Source organism: Cheilinus undulatus, linkage group 6 (genome assembly GCF_018320785.1).
Source record: "Cheilinus undulatus linkage group 6, ASM1832078v1, whole genome shotgun sequence".
Lineage (NCBI taxonomy): Eukaryota > Metazoa > Chordata > Actinopteri > Labriformes > Labridae > Cheilinus > Cheilinus undulatus.
Genome location: NC_054870.1, coordinates 37,479,259 through 37,491,796, shown reverse-complemented (window position 1 = coordinate 37,491,796; position 12,538 = coordinate 37,479,259). Strand labels below are relative to the sequence as shown.

Genomic DNA, 12,538 nt, shown 5'->3' with positions numbered 1-12,538 from the left:
ATCAGATACAAGTTTGACTATTTCATATTGTCATTTTTAATGCATCTGACTGCTGCAGCAAAAAGCAAAAAATTCCATCTGCTTCCATAGCGTTAGATGTGCAGCTAGTATATTGGTCCCCCCAGATCTAGAAACAGCTTGCACCAACAACTTAAGGAAGCAAACCTATTATGCAATGGGCAAATTTGCCAAAATGTTGAAGTATCCCTTTAACCTGAGTCCGAGTCCAAGTCGGAGTCCCCATTACCTGAGTCGAGTAACCTTTACCTGAGTCGAGTAACCTTTACCTGAGTCGAGTAACCTTTACTTGAGTCCGAGTACAAGTCAGAGTCTCCATTACCCATATTTGAGTCCTATCAAAAAGGAAAATTACACTTTTTGTCAGGGAGAACTTGTCAAAATAAGGGTGGGGCTTCCAAATATTTTTAGTGGGCAACTTATAAGGCTTGAGAACTGTAAGATGGACAAACATATACACATAAAGAATGAATAAAATTATATAAAGTTGGCCAGAAAAAAAATATATGATCTAGACATGTCTTGGTCAACGTGTCTTTTAAAATCTAAGATCTCTCACAGGTAAAAATAGACTTTTAAGGCCTTAAATTTCAAATGACCAAATTAAGGCTTTTCAAGGATCTGCAGTAACCCATTAGGCACTGAGGCTTATTATAACTAATTTCAAGTCCTTAACTCATCATTGTTTTCTGTATGATCAAGTTGGGTGGCCTTCATTGATCACTTGTAGACAAAATCAGTCATACGCTTTTTCATAAGGCTATACTTAGCCTGCTTCCATCATACTTGTGTGATCCTGTTCATGTGAAAAGTGCTAGAAGCTACAGTCTTCACTCTGTGACTCAGTCACAAGACTTGTTTCGCTATCTGTGCCCAAAGTCCATCTTGAAATGGATAAAAGGAGTCTCAGATTTGCTGTTCTTGCAGTCTGGAATCCTCTGCAGGAAAATTTATGTCTGGGGGAGCTGGTCTCCATAAATCGTTTTATAAGTAGATGGAAGGTCTTGAAGGAAGGTGCATCAGGTTGCTTTGACTGATGACTTTCTGCTCTGTGACTCTGTAGTTGGTTTATCTTTGTAGTGGTTTTATGTTTAATGGTTCATGTCTGTAACCGTGCTGCTGACTGTTTTGGCCAGGACACTCTTGTAAATGAGATCTTAAATATTAGAGAAGTTCTCCTGGTTAAATGAATTTAATAATAATTCAAATAATAAAATAATGTCAGACATTTGTCCACTGCCAAAAGTTCCTCACAGGGGCTTTAATAGAACTATTAACTAACTGATATTATGTATGCATTTTACTATTAAAAGTAGGTTTTTCAAAGGAGCAAGCAGAATCCATGTACCAAATGTACAGAAGCTGTTATCCTCATGGTGGGCAGCCAGGGGCCAAATCTGCCCTGTGGCTCCTTTCCTATCTGATTGAAGGCACTGAAAGCCCAAAACAAAGGTTGTCATGATAAAAAGTTTGATACCAGTAAAACTGAAACATTTCAATTTTTTTTGATAATATGAAAAAAAAAGTACAAGTCCTACAAAACCAGTTTTGTTAAAAGTTAAACTCCTGAAAACTGTCTAAATTACAAAAAATGGCAATAAAACCTTGATTCAACCCTCTCCTATGCACCTGTCAAGTTTTGTTACTTCCTCTGTTGTAGTGGATCTATCATCATATTAACAGAGATTGGGATATCAAGTAAAAGATATGGAGAAAAAAAATGGTGACAAATAATCACTCCCTCCCAGACGTCTTCGCAGTCATCCGTCTGCCTTATGGAACAACAGATTTATCCCCAAATTCCTGACCCCCCTGACCCCTCACTCCCCTCCTCCTCCTCCCTCCATGTCGCACACTCCAACTGCCATCCATCTTCAAATCCAGTCCCTACCCCGACACTTCAAAGAAGAAGGCCAAGACCCCCCATTTCCATAAATGTGTGTGCGTGTCTGTGCGTGACAAAATGACCACAGCGGGTCACTCCAAACCGACCAAAGAGTCAGACCATTGATCAACGTCCCCTGACTCCCCAAAAGACAAGAGAGAAAAAACGACAGCGAGAGGGCGGGAGAGAAAGAGAGAGAGGACAAGAGATGTAGGAGGAGAGGGCTGGGGGATGTCTGAGTCAGCAAATATTGAAGGTCAGCGTCGTCACAGAAGGGTTTTGTCTGCAGAGAGTGCTTAATTTTTGTGTGTGTTTACCTCAGAGTGTTGACCAGCGTTCCCCTCCTGGAGGTCTGGGGGAGGAAGGGAAAAGGAAGAGATTTCTCATCCCAGGACCTCGCTCCTCGCTGACCTCCTCCTTCGACCTGAGGGGACAAAAACAGAGATAATGTTTACTTGTTGCTGTAAAATTTAACTTATGTTTGCTGTGTTTGATTAAAGTCGGATAATTTTGGCCACTAGGAGGCAGCAAGAACAAGTTGTAAAGTAAACAGTTATAACATTTTTAAAGCTCCTGTGAAGAGCTGGATATGGGTCACAGAGAAATCCATGTAAAGGACTCTTCAGGAGCGACAACAGAAAATGAAACTATCAGCTTAAAGACTGATATCTCTGACACAGTGACTCTTATTGTCTAAAACCACTTCCAGGGAGTCTATATCAGAGGAGGAGATGAAAAGCTAAATGCAGAAACAGTCTTCCTTTTTACATTTTCCAAAGGAAATGTTCTCAATGAGCAATACATTTGAAAATTCAAAGAAAGCAGAAGGATATGTACGTTAGAAAACTACTGAAACATGCACAGGACAAAAAGGGCAAAGAGATATGAAATTGAACTTTTTCCCAGGGACGTCCCAAAATAAACACAAACTGAAAGTTTCTCACAGGAGCTTTAACAAAGTTATTCATAAGCAGCTACTTATTTTCACATTCACCGGTTAAAGGGCCGCATTTTCATCAAGTCACCCAAAAATCAGAAAAATTTAACTTTGATTTATACAGATTTGTTTTCACTTTACAAGGTCTTTAAATGGATTAAAATGTTGTTTTATTTCCTTAAATTCCAGCAACCACATTCTTCATGTCTATAGATGCTGCTTTTTGGCTAGTATGCTGGCTCCAGGACCCCAAAGCTGCCCCAAACAGTAGAGAGTGCAGCGTTGATATAAATAAATAAAGAAATAAGTAGTACCTTTTTGCTTTGGAATCAAAACAGACATTGATATAGTTTATAGTAGTTCTGCATAGTTAAACTTCTGGTAATATGAAGACCCTTTCTTTAATAAACTGAACCTAAAATTCTGAATTCAGTATTTTTGACTCAACAACAAGGTTTATTCATTCTTGGCTCCATTTTATTTTTTTTATCACATTAAGTAGGTTATTACCAAGCATCATGATACTTTAATTATCATATCATTACTCTGGTGTCTTGATACACATTGAATCAGATGTCCATACTAATGTCCAGCCCTATTCAATACTCTCACCTGGTTCTGATCACCTGGAGCCCCAGTTTTATGCAAAGCAAGCCAAGACTCCTCCTGGTGTTCCACGTCAGAATTACATACAAACATAATCACAGTGTTACCTGCCAAAGCACAAAATATGAGCAAAGATAAACCTCACTTTTTGGCTCAGACATTAGTTTAACTTTCTTTGCTGCTGTGAGAATTCGATGCAGCTGAGGTTATACAAGGGTAACAGCAAGCTGCAGAGTCACAAGTTCAGCTCTAGTATAAGATGTTACAGGTCTTTCTTATCATTTCCTCTCCTTTCTTCTGCCATTTCTCAGCTGCCAGCTGTCATTTTAAGGCACCAAAAGCCTTCACTACTCTATGAAAACAGATGTTACTTACTTACTTATTGTGAGAGATTATAACCCTACCCAATTGTAACAATTACTGACGATAAGAAGGTTAAAATAGAGGGAACAAACTTCATTTCAACTCATAAATAAGGGTGGAATTGGGTTAAATAGTATCTCATGAAAAGAACAATGAGGTAACAAGACAGTAAAGTTTGGCGATGTATTGTTTCTGGTTACCATGCAATACCTTGAATCACTTTTAATTGAGTTTTCCTGATTTATTTGTGAGGTAAGAGTCCATTGGAGCAATTCTTTGAGCTTATCTGACTTTAGAAAAATGAAAAAAGCAATACACTCTTGTTTGCTCTTCCTATATGCAGCGCTACCATTTTTTCTGTGTACAATTTCAGAAAAGAGCAATTTTCCATTGGCTGCACATGTGTTTCTACTTCTTTTATTATAACTTAAATGCTTCTTTCCTTTTTCAATTACATTTCTTTTATCTCCAGATCTCACCCAGTCTTTCTCCCCAACATCTCCTCTCTCTCTCTCTGCAGAAGGAGCCAATGAGGTAATCAGTCTGCTTGTAACAGTCTGATAAGTGATACGATAGAGCTATTGATTTTGGCCCGTGTGTCCCGGTGCAGGGGTCAGTGCTGCCACATCGCCCGGCTGCCAGGCTGAGTCTAAGAGCTGCTTTCAGGAGACATGAATAGATGCTGACTGGGCTCTTTCACAGCCATTGTCACAGAGAGATGGACTGCAGGAATATGGACAGCCAGGCTCACAGATTTTCCATTATTACACAAAGTATTGCTGGAGCAAATTCTATCAGCTGGATGTTGTGTCTTGGATCAAAGAAAATCAGCCATTTGAGGTCAAACTTTGATCAACAATGAATGCATTTCCTGCAACGTATGGCTTTCAGATGGATGAAAGGGGGGTATCTTTTGAAATTTTAATGACATTAACCCAAATTATAATCCAGAGACATCCTCAAAGCATTAAAACATAATCGGCTAGTGAGATGCTACCAAAGTGCCAATTTCCTACAGAAAAGAAAAGATAATGCATAACCTTTTAAACAAATCAATGTCACCCATTTCTTCTGACATGTGATCCCATAAAATATGAGGATCAGTTAACTCTTAAACTGCCTGATAGTGCTGATAGAGTGATATTTAAGGAGCTCAGCTGCATAAAAAAACATCCCATATCAATGATTGGTTATCTGTTATATGTAGAGGTCAGTTTGGGCTTAGGCCAAGGTAAGACTCATTAAAGTGGCTATTATGATCTTGGATTTCTGCCATGAGATGTTAAGTCTGGTCAGATTCGATGGCTTTGTGTTTGTAACTTGAACACCACTGAAACATAGCTTTATCACATAAAGCTGATGGTCTAAAGACTTCACTTGGTCCTTACAGGGAGCCTCCAGGAGGACAGATGGTCAAGGTCTTCCCCAAGGGGCACAGGGGAGGGTTGTGGTGAAATTGGAGAGATAACAGAGGTGGGTTGGGGGTGGGGAGTTAAGATTATTCAGATGTTTAATCCCTTTAAACTGATTATTCTTCTCCATAATGCATTTAGATATGGCAGTTGTGTACTCTCTTCAGGAGAGCCTTTTATTCTGATAACAAAAGGAGCATGTTAGGTCTCTTATAGCCACTCTTGTGGTAAAAAACAACTCCTAAATGCTACAACACAGAAACAAATAATTTAAGCTGACTGTTGATTGATAAGCTACACCATAGATTAGTAGTTAAGCTATGATTTTTGCGAGCAAAGCATGACAACATGGTGTGCCTATATCACTTAATAACAAATCAATACTGTCATTAATATTCAGGGCCTGAACACTGAATGGGTGTGAGAGCCCTACTGTAATTGTAAGCAATTTTCCCCCTTCCTAGTATTGAACATGCACCGATTTGCATGAAAATTGGCACACACCCAAAACTCAAAGAGTCAGTTTTACCCAGATTAACAACATTTGGTGTGCAGAGGAGATATACAAAAAAAACCTTTGGGGTATGACTTTAACTCCAACAGGAAATCCATCATCTTCAAAAAACTACCTAATATTGGGGTACTTTGGCCCATTGCCAGGATCCTACGTAATCAAACTAGTTTGAGGGAGTTTATCTGATTCACTTGTACTTTTACATACAGCTAGAGGAGACCTTCACATGAAATTGTGTTAAAAACTTTTTCATTAGTAAGAAGGTGTGGCTGTAGCAAGCCATCAAATTTGCATATTGGCTAAAACAAAAAGTTACTTTACAACTTACTAGAGGTGGGAGAAAAAAATTGATTCTTAGATGCATCGTGGAGGTGGAAGATTCTGAATCGATTTATTGTAAATGTCCAATAATCGATAATCTATAATTTAACTCAATGAGTGCCATTTATGTATATATACGTAATTTAAAAAACAACGCTTGAGTGCCATTGACATATGTATACGTCAAAGTGTTTTTTCAGCGGCTGGCACAAGGGGGTGCTCTCACACTCCCTGTGAGTAATTTTGGGGCTTCTGGGATACATAGTCGGAACACTACAGTCGGAAGTGACGGTAGATCAAACATCAGAGGTGGAACTCTGACTGGCAGTGCATAACAGCAACATTTTGATTACCAGTTGTTCATCTGTGAAAAAATACATTTTTATCTTTGTAATTTCAGATATGTAACAAGTAAAGGATGCTTCTACCTTTGGTTCAGTGCAACTGTAAATATCTGGTTTACACACATCTTCTATCAGTGGATAGTGGAAATTTAAATTATCTTTTTTTTTAACACAACTGTAATGTTTTAATTATGTTTGAATCAGTGAGAACAACAGAAATGTAAAAAAAAAAAAAAAAAAAAAAACACGGGTGCATCAAAATGCATCAATAATTGATTAGGACTCAAATCGTAGCCCTATGAATCATAATTGAATCTAATCGTCAGGTGCCTAAAGATTCCCAGCTCTATAACTCAGCTGTTCACAATTCAACTCAACTGAAACTTTGCGTGTATAATGCAGTGTTAATTTTGGCAGCTATTTTTAATTTTTAGTGTTAGTTTTAGTCTTTACATGAAATGCATTTTCCCCATGTATGAATAGATTGCTTATTCTGAGTTAATATTAAAAAATAAAAAAAAATAAAAAATTTCAGGTGGATAAACACTAATTAGGATAGACCTACCTATAGACATCATGTTTCATTTAACCAAGTTTGTTTGTTTTACTAAATGCTACTAGGCTAAATATTACACACTCCACCTTTAAAACCGTGCAGTGTGGCCAAACAAAGGGAGGCCTTAAGAAGTGGATTCAGCCCTGTTAAAAATAATGTGACTATTAGTCAGCGTGTGTGGCCTTGGCAGGGCAACAAACAAGAGAGTCACCATGTAGTCTCGCCATATGAATTTAAACAATCATAACTCAGCTGTACATTACCATGTAGTAAAATTCATCTCACATCCACCTCAGTCTGTTGATTCGGAGTTAGTGTGAGATGAGGATATCAACATCCCAGCTACAATGGATTGATATCAAAAGCCTCCTTCAGTAACTTAAAGGCTTACATCCTCAGGCCTTGCCTAATACATTATACAGTCTATGGCTTCAATGCACAAGTATGCTGGCCCCAGCAGAGAGATTAGAGGGTGCTCGAGTTACATGAAGAACAGTCCTAGTGGAAGCAGGACAGTAAATAAGTGCAAATCATGGTGAAACTGCAACGCACCTTGTGTAATATTTTGGGTCATTGTTGCTACTTGTTCTGGTCATTTTTGTCATTTTCTGTAGTGTTAGGTTTTTGAGTAGTACTATGTTGCCTATAAAACCCCCTATTCTAGACAAGAGTTCAGCATTTTTGCCACCATCTTGTAATTTTTTTTTACCATATCTGGAAGATTGGTTCAATGCATATTTTGGTCAGGCAAAGAAGAAATACAAAGAAGCCATAGGCTGCAGATATAGGCAGATGTATGCATACACATGATTACATAAATCTGACCTAGGCCAGCTTGTGGCCAGCTTTACATTTTTTAATTTTCATAAAACCCACATCAAGGCCAAAAGACACGACCCGTGAGGCTGAAATGACCCATGCAGGGTTTACAGCTCATAAATACTAACACACACAGATTTCTATCAGAGCAGGATCTCTAATCAGGAGATGACATCTCATCCTATAGAATGGTTGATGTGGACCGTGGTGGCAGATTAGATAGAGATTATTAATCCGGTGGATAGATTACACAGCTATAGCAGCATATGTCCTCTCTGCAGGGGCCACACTTAATGTGAGCACAATGACACCATGATTTAGGGTGCCACTCCCACAGTGTGCTGCAGTATTAACTCCAGCTCAGGGTGTCATTAAGGTTATGCAGCCTGTGTGACGTGGGCTCACTTTGTTAATCACAGAGTGTAACTTTATGTGGGAACTTTATGTGCATTCTGTGTTTCAGTGCTGCTCTGTTTAAAGGGAGTGAAGGAGGGTGAAGGAGAAAGTGGCTGCCGTCACAGAGTGGGCGGAGCTAAATCTGTACCAAGGTCACTCCTGTACAGGATGAAACAGGAGAGGAGTTCAGCTCAATGATAAAACACATCAACAACACGTGCATTAGATGTGTAGGAGTGGGGCTGCTGTTTGATATTATGAAAAATCAAAACACTTCATATCCTTATGTTTATCGAGATCTAGGGATGTAACAGTGGCCTACAGTAAATTCACAAAATGATGCGAATCACAATACTGGGTTCATGATACTTTTTATCTTGTGTTTTTATATTTTGGGGGTGCTTTTATGTCTTTATATGGTGAAGTCCTATTTTCAGATAGTTGTTTTTGGGTCAGAATTGGTGACTCTACTTCTTATTTCATGTGGAGACCCTCAGGGTTCTATCCTAGGGTCCATTCTATTCTCACTCTTCCTCCTCCCTCTGGGCTAAAAACATGGTATATCAGTCCAACTTTATGCAGAAGATACACTAATGTGCTTGCTCTTAAAAAGAAGCAATGGCACCCTAATTATTCTTCAGCTCAACTGTCTGGAGGACATTAAAGCCTAGAACCTTACATTTTTTTCAAAATTTAATGTTAATAAAACCCAATACTAAACAAATCAGACATAACTACTCAATATGATCAAGTCCTGTTTTCCACATAGAAATTTTCATGACAGATTTGGTGACTCTACTTTCTCTTTTGCCCCTATTTCATGTGGAATGGATGCATGGATGGGATTAAGATTTTTACATTTCAATGATAGTAAAAACAAAAGCAAAACAAACTGGGCATAACCACAAGGCTACTGGCACAGCTCAAATACTTTTTTAATCACAATTTTTAAAACACAGCTTTGATTTTTTTTAAGCTATTTTTGGGCTTTTAATGCCTTTATTTTGTTGAGTAGGACAGTGGATAGAAATAGAAACAGGGATGAGATGGTGGGGGAAAGGAGTCACAGGCCGGACTTAAACCTGGGCCTCCTGCACACATGAGGCACGACCTAACCGCTTCTATCTGCACCCCAGAGTTAAACAGTTTTTATCAAGAAGTGAGATTAAAGTCAGTTTATCAGTACATTTAGTTTTTTCTCTACTTTAGATGCAAAATAACTCTCTTGTGTAAAAATAAAAGTAATAATAATAAAAAAATGTTTAGGTTATTTATCAATTAATAAAAATATACAATTTCCTATAAAAAGTGACAATGATGGATGCTACCGCTTCAGCCACAAACATAAAAGAGATGTGACAAGCTAAAAGTGACCTCTGTCATTAAAAAAAAATTTCAATATTTTTTAAATTGATTTAAGTTGTTTGCATCCATTTTCAATTATATACTGATATGATATTTTATATCCCTGTTGACATCCATTACAAAAATCCACTGATGGTTTTTCTGAATTTTATTTGCCAGTTCTTTTTTGTTTAATGTTGCACATTTTTTTTACTGTTTTGTGGGTGTTTTTAAGAGTTTCCACATTAGGACAGGATATCTTTAAATGTCTTGTTTTGACAGACTTTTAGTCTGAAAACCAAAAATTTATGATGTTAAAAATGGAAAACAAAAAATAAAAAAGCTTCATGCATTGGTGCCAGTGTAGCCCAGTGGGTCCTTGACGCTCTGGCTGGTTGTGGGATTAATTTCCAGCCTCAGTGTATGTTTGATGCATGTTTTCCCCTGCTCTCTCCCTTTAGCTGTTCTATCAAATAAAGGCAAAAAATTCCCCAAATAAATTATATTTTATTATTTTAAATAAATAAAAAAAGTCTCCATGCATGAGCTATTGGAACAAGCAAATGATTGATATTGTTTGCTTGATCAGTCAGGAACATAATTATTTATAATCCTGTTTCTTTATTGTCAAATGCTTAAGGTTGATTTCACATCATGGACACAGGCCCTGTCAAGCGAAAGTACACCTGACTCAAAGCCTTGTGCATCATACCTGAGTCTACCTGAAGGGGCACAATTCATGTGGAACTGGGCACAGAAGAGCCTGAGTACAGGGGACCTGTCAGTGAGTAGAAATGTAAGGCAATTCCAAGTATCTCACTTTCCTTAAACAACAGCTGTATCCAAGCAGTATGGACTAATTTCATCCTCTGGGCTGCTGGTAGGTGTCAAAGTAGGAAGAGGGTCTTTGATGGTGACTAAAAAATAATAAACTATCAACTGAGGCCTTTTAGGATGGACACGCTGTCAGTTTATTTAATGTCTTTATCCGTGGTTTGGGGTTAGATGAGGACAGGGTCCCTGGGGTAGGCCGACTTCCCCCAAATCTCCCTCTCTTTCACATCCTAGTGTTGGCAGGTATGGCATGGCTCCTCCCTGGACAGATCTATTACATAACAGAGCTGACAAGTCAACAGCACATTTTCTGCCTCACAATAGAATCAATAGGAATAGTAAAACACTTCTTCCCAGGAATGGAGCAGTCAGATAATGCAATTTCTATGTATCTCTCTCTCCATTTTCTGCTGTCATTAACTGAACACTCATATTTTTACTCCGTGCCCGGCACTCTGCCTGCTGCCGCTGTCATTTCTCCAAGAAAGTGGAAAGCTGCTTTGTTGCCATAATATGCCCTGTGTGATGCTTGGCCCACTTTCCAGCCTGCTTTCATTGTGTAAGCACACATACATAAAACATGATTTGCTGCTTCAATTTCTGACTTTTATTCAGCAGGGATTTGGTGGCAGACAACATCAGAGGCATGAAAAGCAGAGCGGAGCAGCGGCGAAATGCAACTCTCTCTCTCTCTTTCTCTGATCCTCAGAGCGAGTGACAGATCAGGAGAGAGAGAGAGAAAGAGAGAGAGGGGAAAGAGTTGGCTGTGTTACAGAAAAAGAGGTTTAATCACTGACCTCTAGACTTACAACTGAAGACAAATGGCTGTGATTAATGAGGGCCATTCATCTTATAGGTTAGAAAAAAACAACAACAAAGGGAACTGAATTTGCCAGAGCTGCTGTGATGGATCTATCTGCTGAATATATTAAACTCCAGTCCTGTTAGTTTGAACTTCACTCTTATGAACAGGCTCAGGTCAGGCTCAGTGCAGTTCACATACTGTTCACCAGAGGGCAGCATGTCTGAGTGTGGCAGCTTTGAAAATCACTGATTTCTTAACTGATTCAGGTTCGGTGCAGCACTGAAGAAACTACACATTTAAGGAAAAACATGTTAAAACAGGGGTAGTCCATCTCTCTCAAACTTCCTTTCTTAAATATTCTCTTTTATTCTCATGCAGCAACAAAAAACACAGAAAACAAATACAGAGACCCTAATGCATATCATTAATCAGTAAAATGTAAACTGTCACAAAATAAAAATTGCAGCACCTCAGTTAAATATATGAGTTGATTAATAATACAGATCAGTACTTTTTCAACTTTGGTACTTTTTGACTACTTTCAATCATAGAATTAACAATAACAAAGATAATGTTTTAAAACTTGTGGTATTTAAAGCATCTAAGGTTTTGCTTAAATTAATATAAATGGCAACTTTATCCAATAGCTCTGCTCCACTTCCTCATTCTAAGCCTTTCATACTGCTATGCCCCATCTAACTGTGGCTTTCTCCACCAGTTCCTTCATGACATGTCTGTGAGCGACCTTCTACCTCTCCCTCACCGCCAAAGCTACCAGATGACATCATCATCCATCATCTCTGGTCTCCACAGTGTGGTCAGCTTCTACACTCCATGATCCTCAGATGACCGCATCAGACATTATCTCTTCAAGCCCGGTCTTCATATTTGATCAACATTCATCTAATCAGCCTTAGATGACATCACAGCTGACACCACCACCAGGTTCTGGACTCCACGGAGGAATAAATCCTTCAATCATGCTATGTCCTTGGACAATAATTCAATAATATCACATTTATGTTAATAAATACAATTCAATATCACGTCTTTGTAAAAGAAACGTTTTTCTTCATATCAGTTACTAGTCTCTCCAGATTTAAATTTTGTTGAAGAGGTTTCAGGGCTGGGCTACATGGCCTGAAAATAGGATCTCTGATTTATTCAATCAATACCCCGATAATAAATCTTTATTTTAGGTTTGTTGTATGACTGGCCAACATCTCTACATTTATAAAATTAAACTTCAAAATTGTAAAAAAATGAGAGAGTAAAGAGACAGAAGTTAGGGATTGAATTTACTGTTTTCTGGTACAAATCTTTCTGTTGGGGGGGCTGCTTTGCTTTGAGGTTGTCAAAATTAGATCCCAACATATTTACTAAA

At 38.3% G+C, this 12,538-nt stretch overlaps 1 protein-coding gene across 1 annotated transcript in view; it reads right to left on the bottom strand.

Moving 5' to 3' along the window:
• Positions 1-12,538, bottom strand: part of lzts2a (leucine zipper, putative tumor suppressor 2a) — an 83,390-nt gene that overhangs the window by 41,201 nt on the left and 29,651 nt on the right. The window contains exon 2 of the mRNA XM_041789316.1: positions 2,221-2,327. The gene's annotated coding sequence lies outside the window, so the exon portion shown is untranslated. The remainder of the gene's footprint in view (positions 1-2,220; positions 2,328-12,538) is intronic.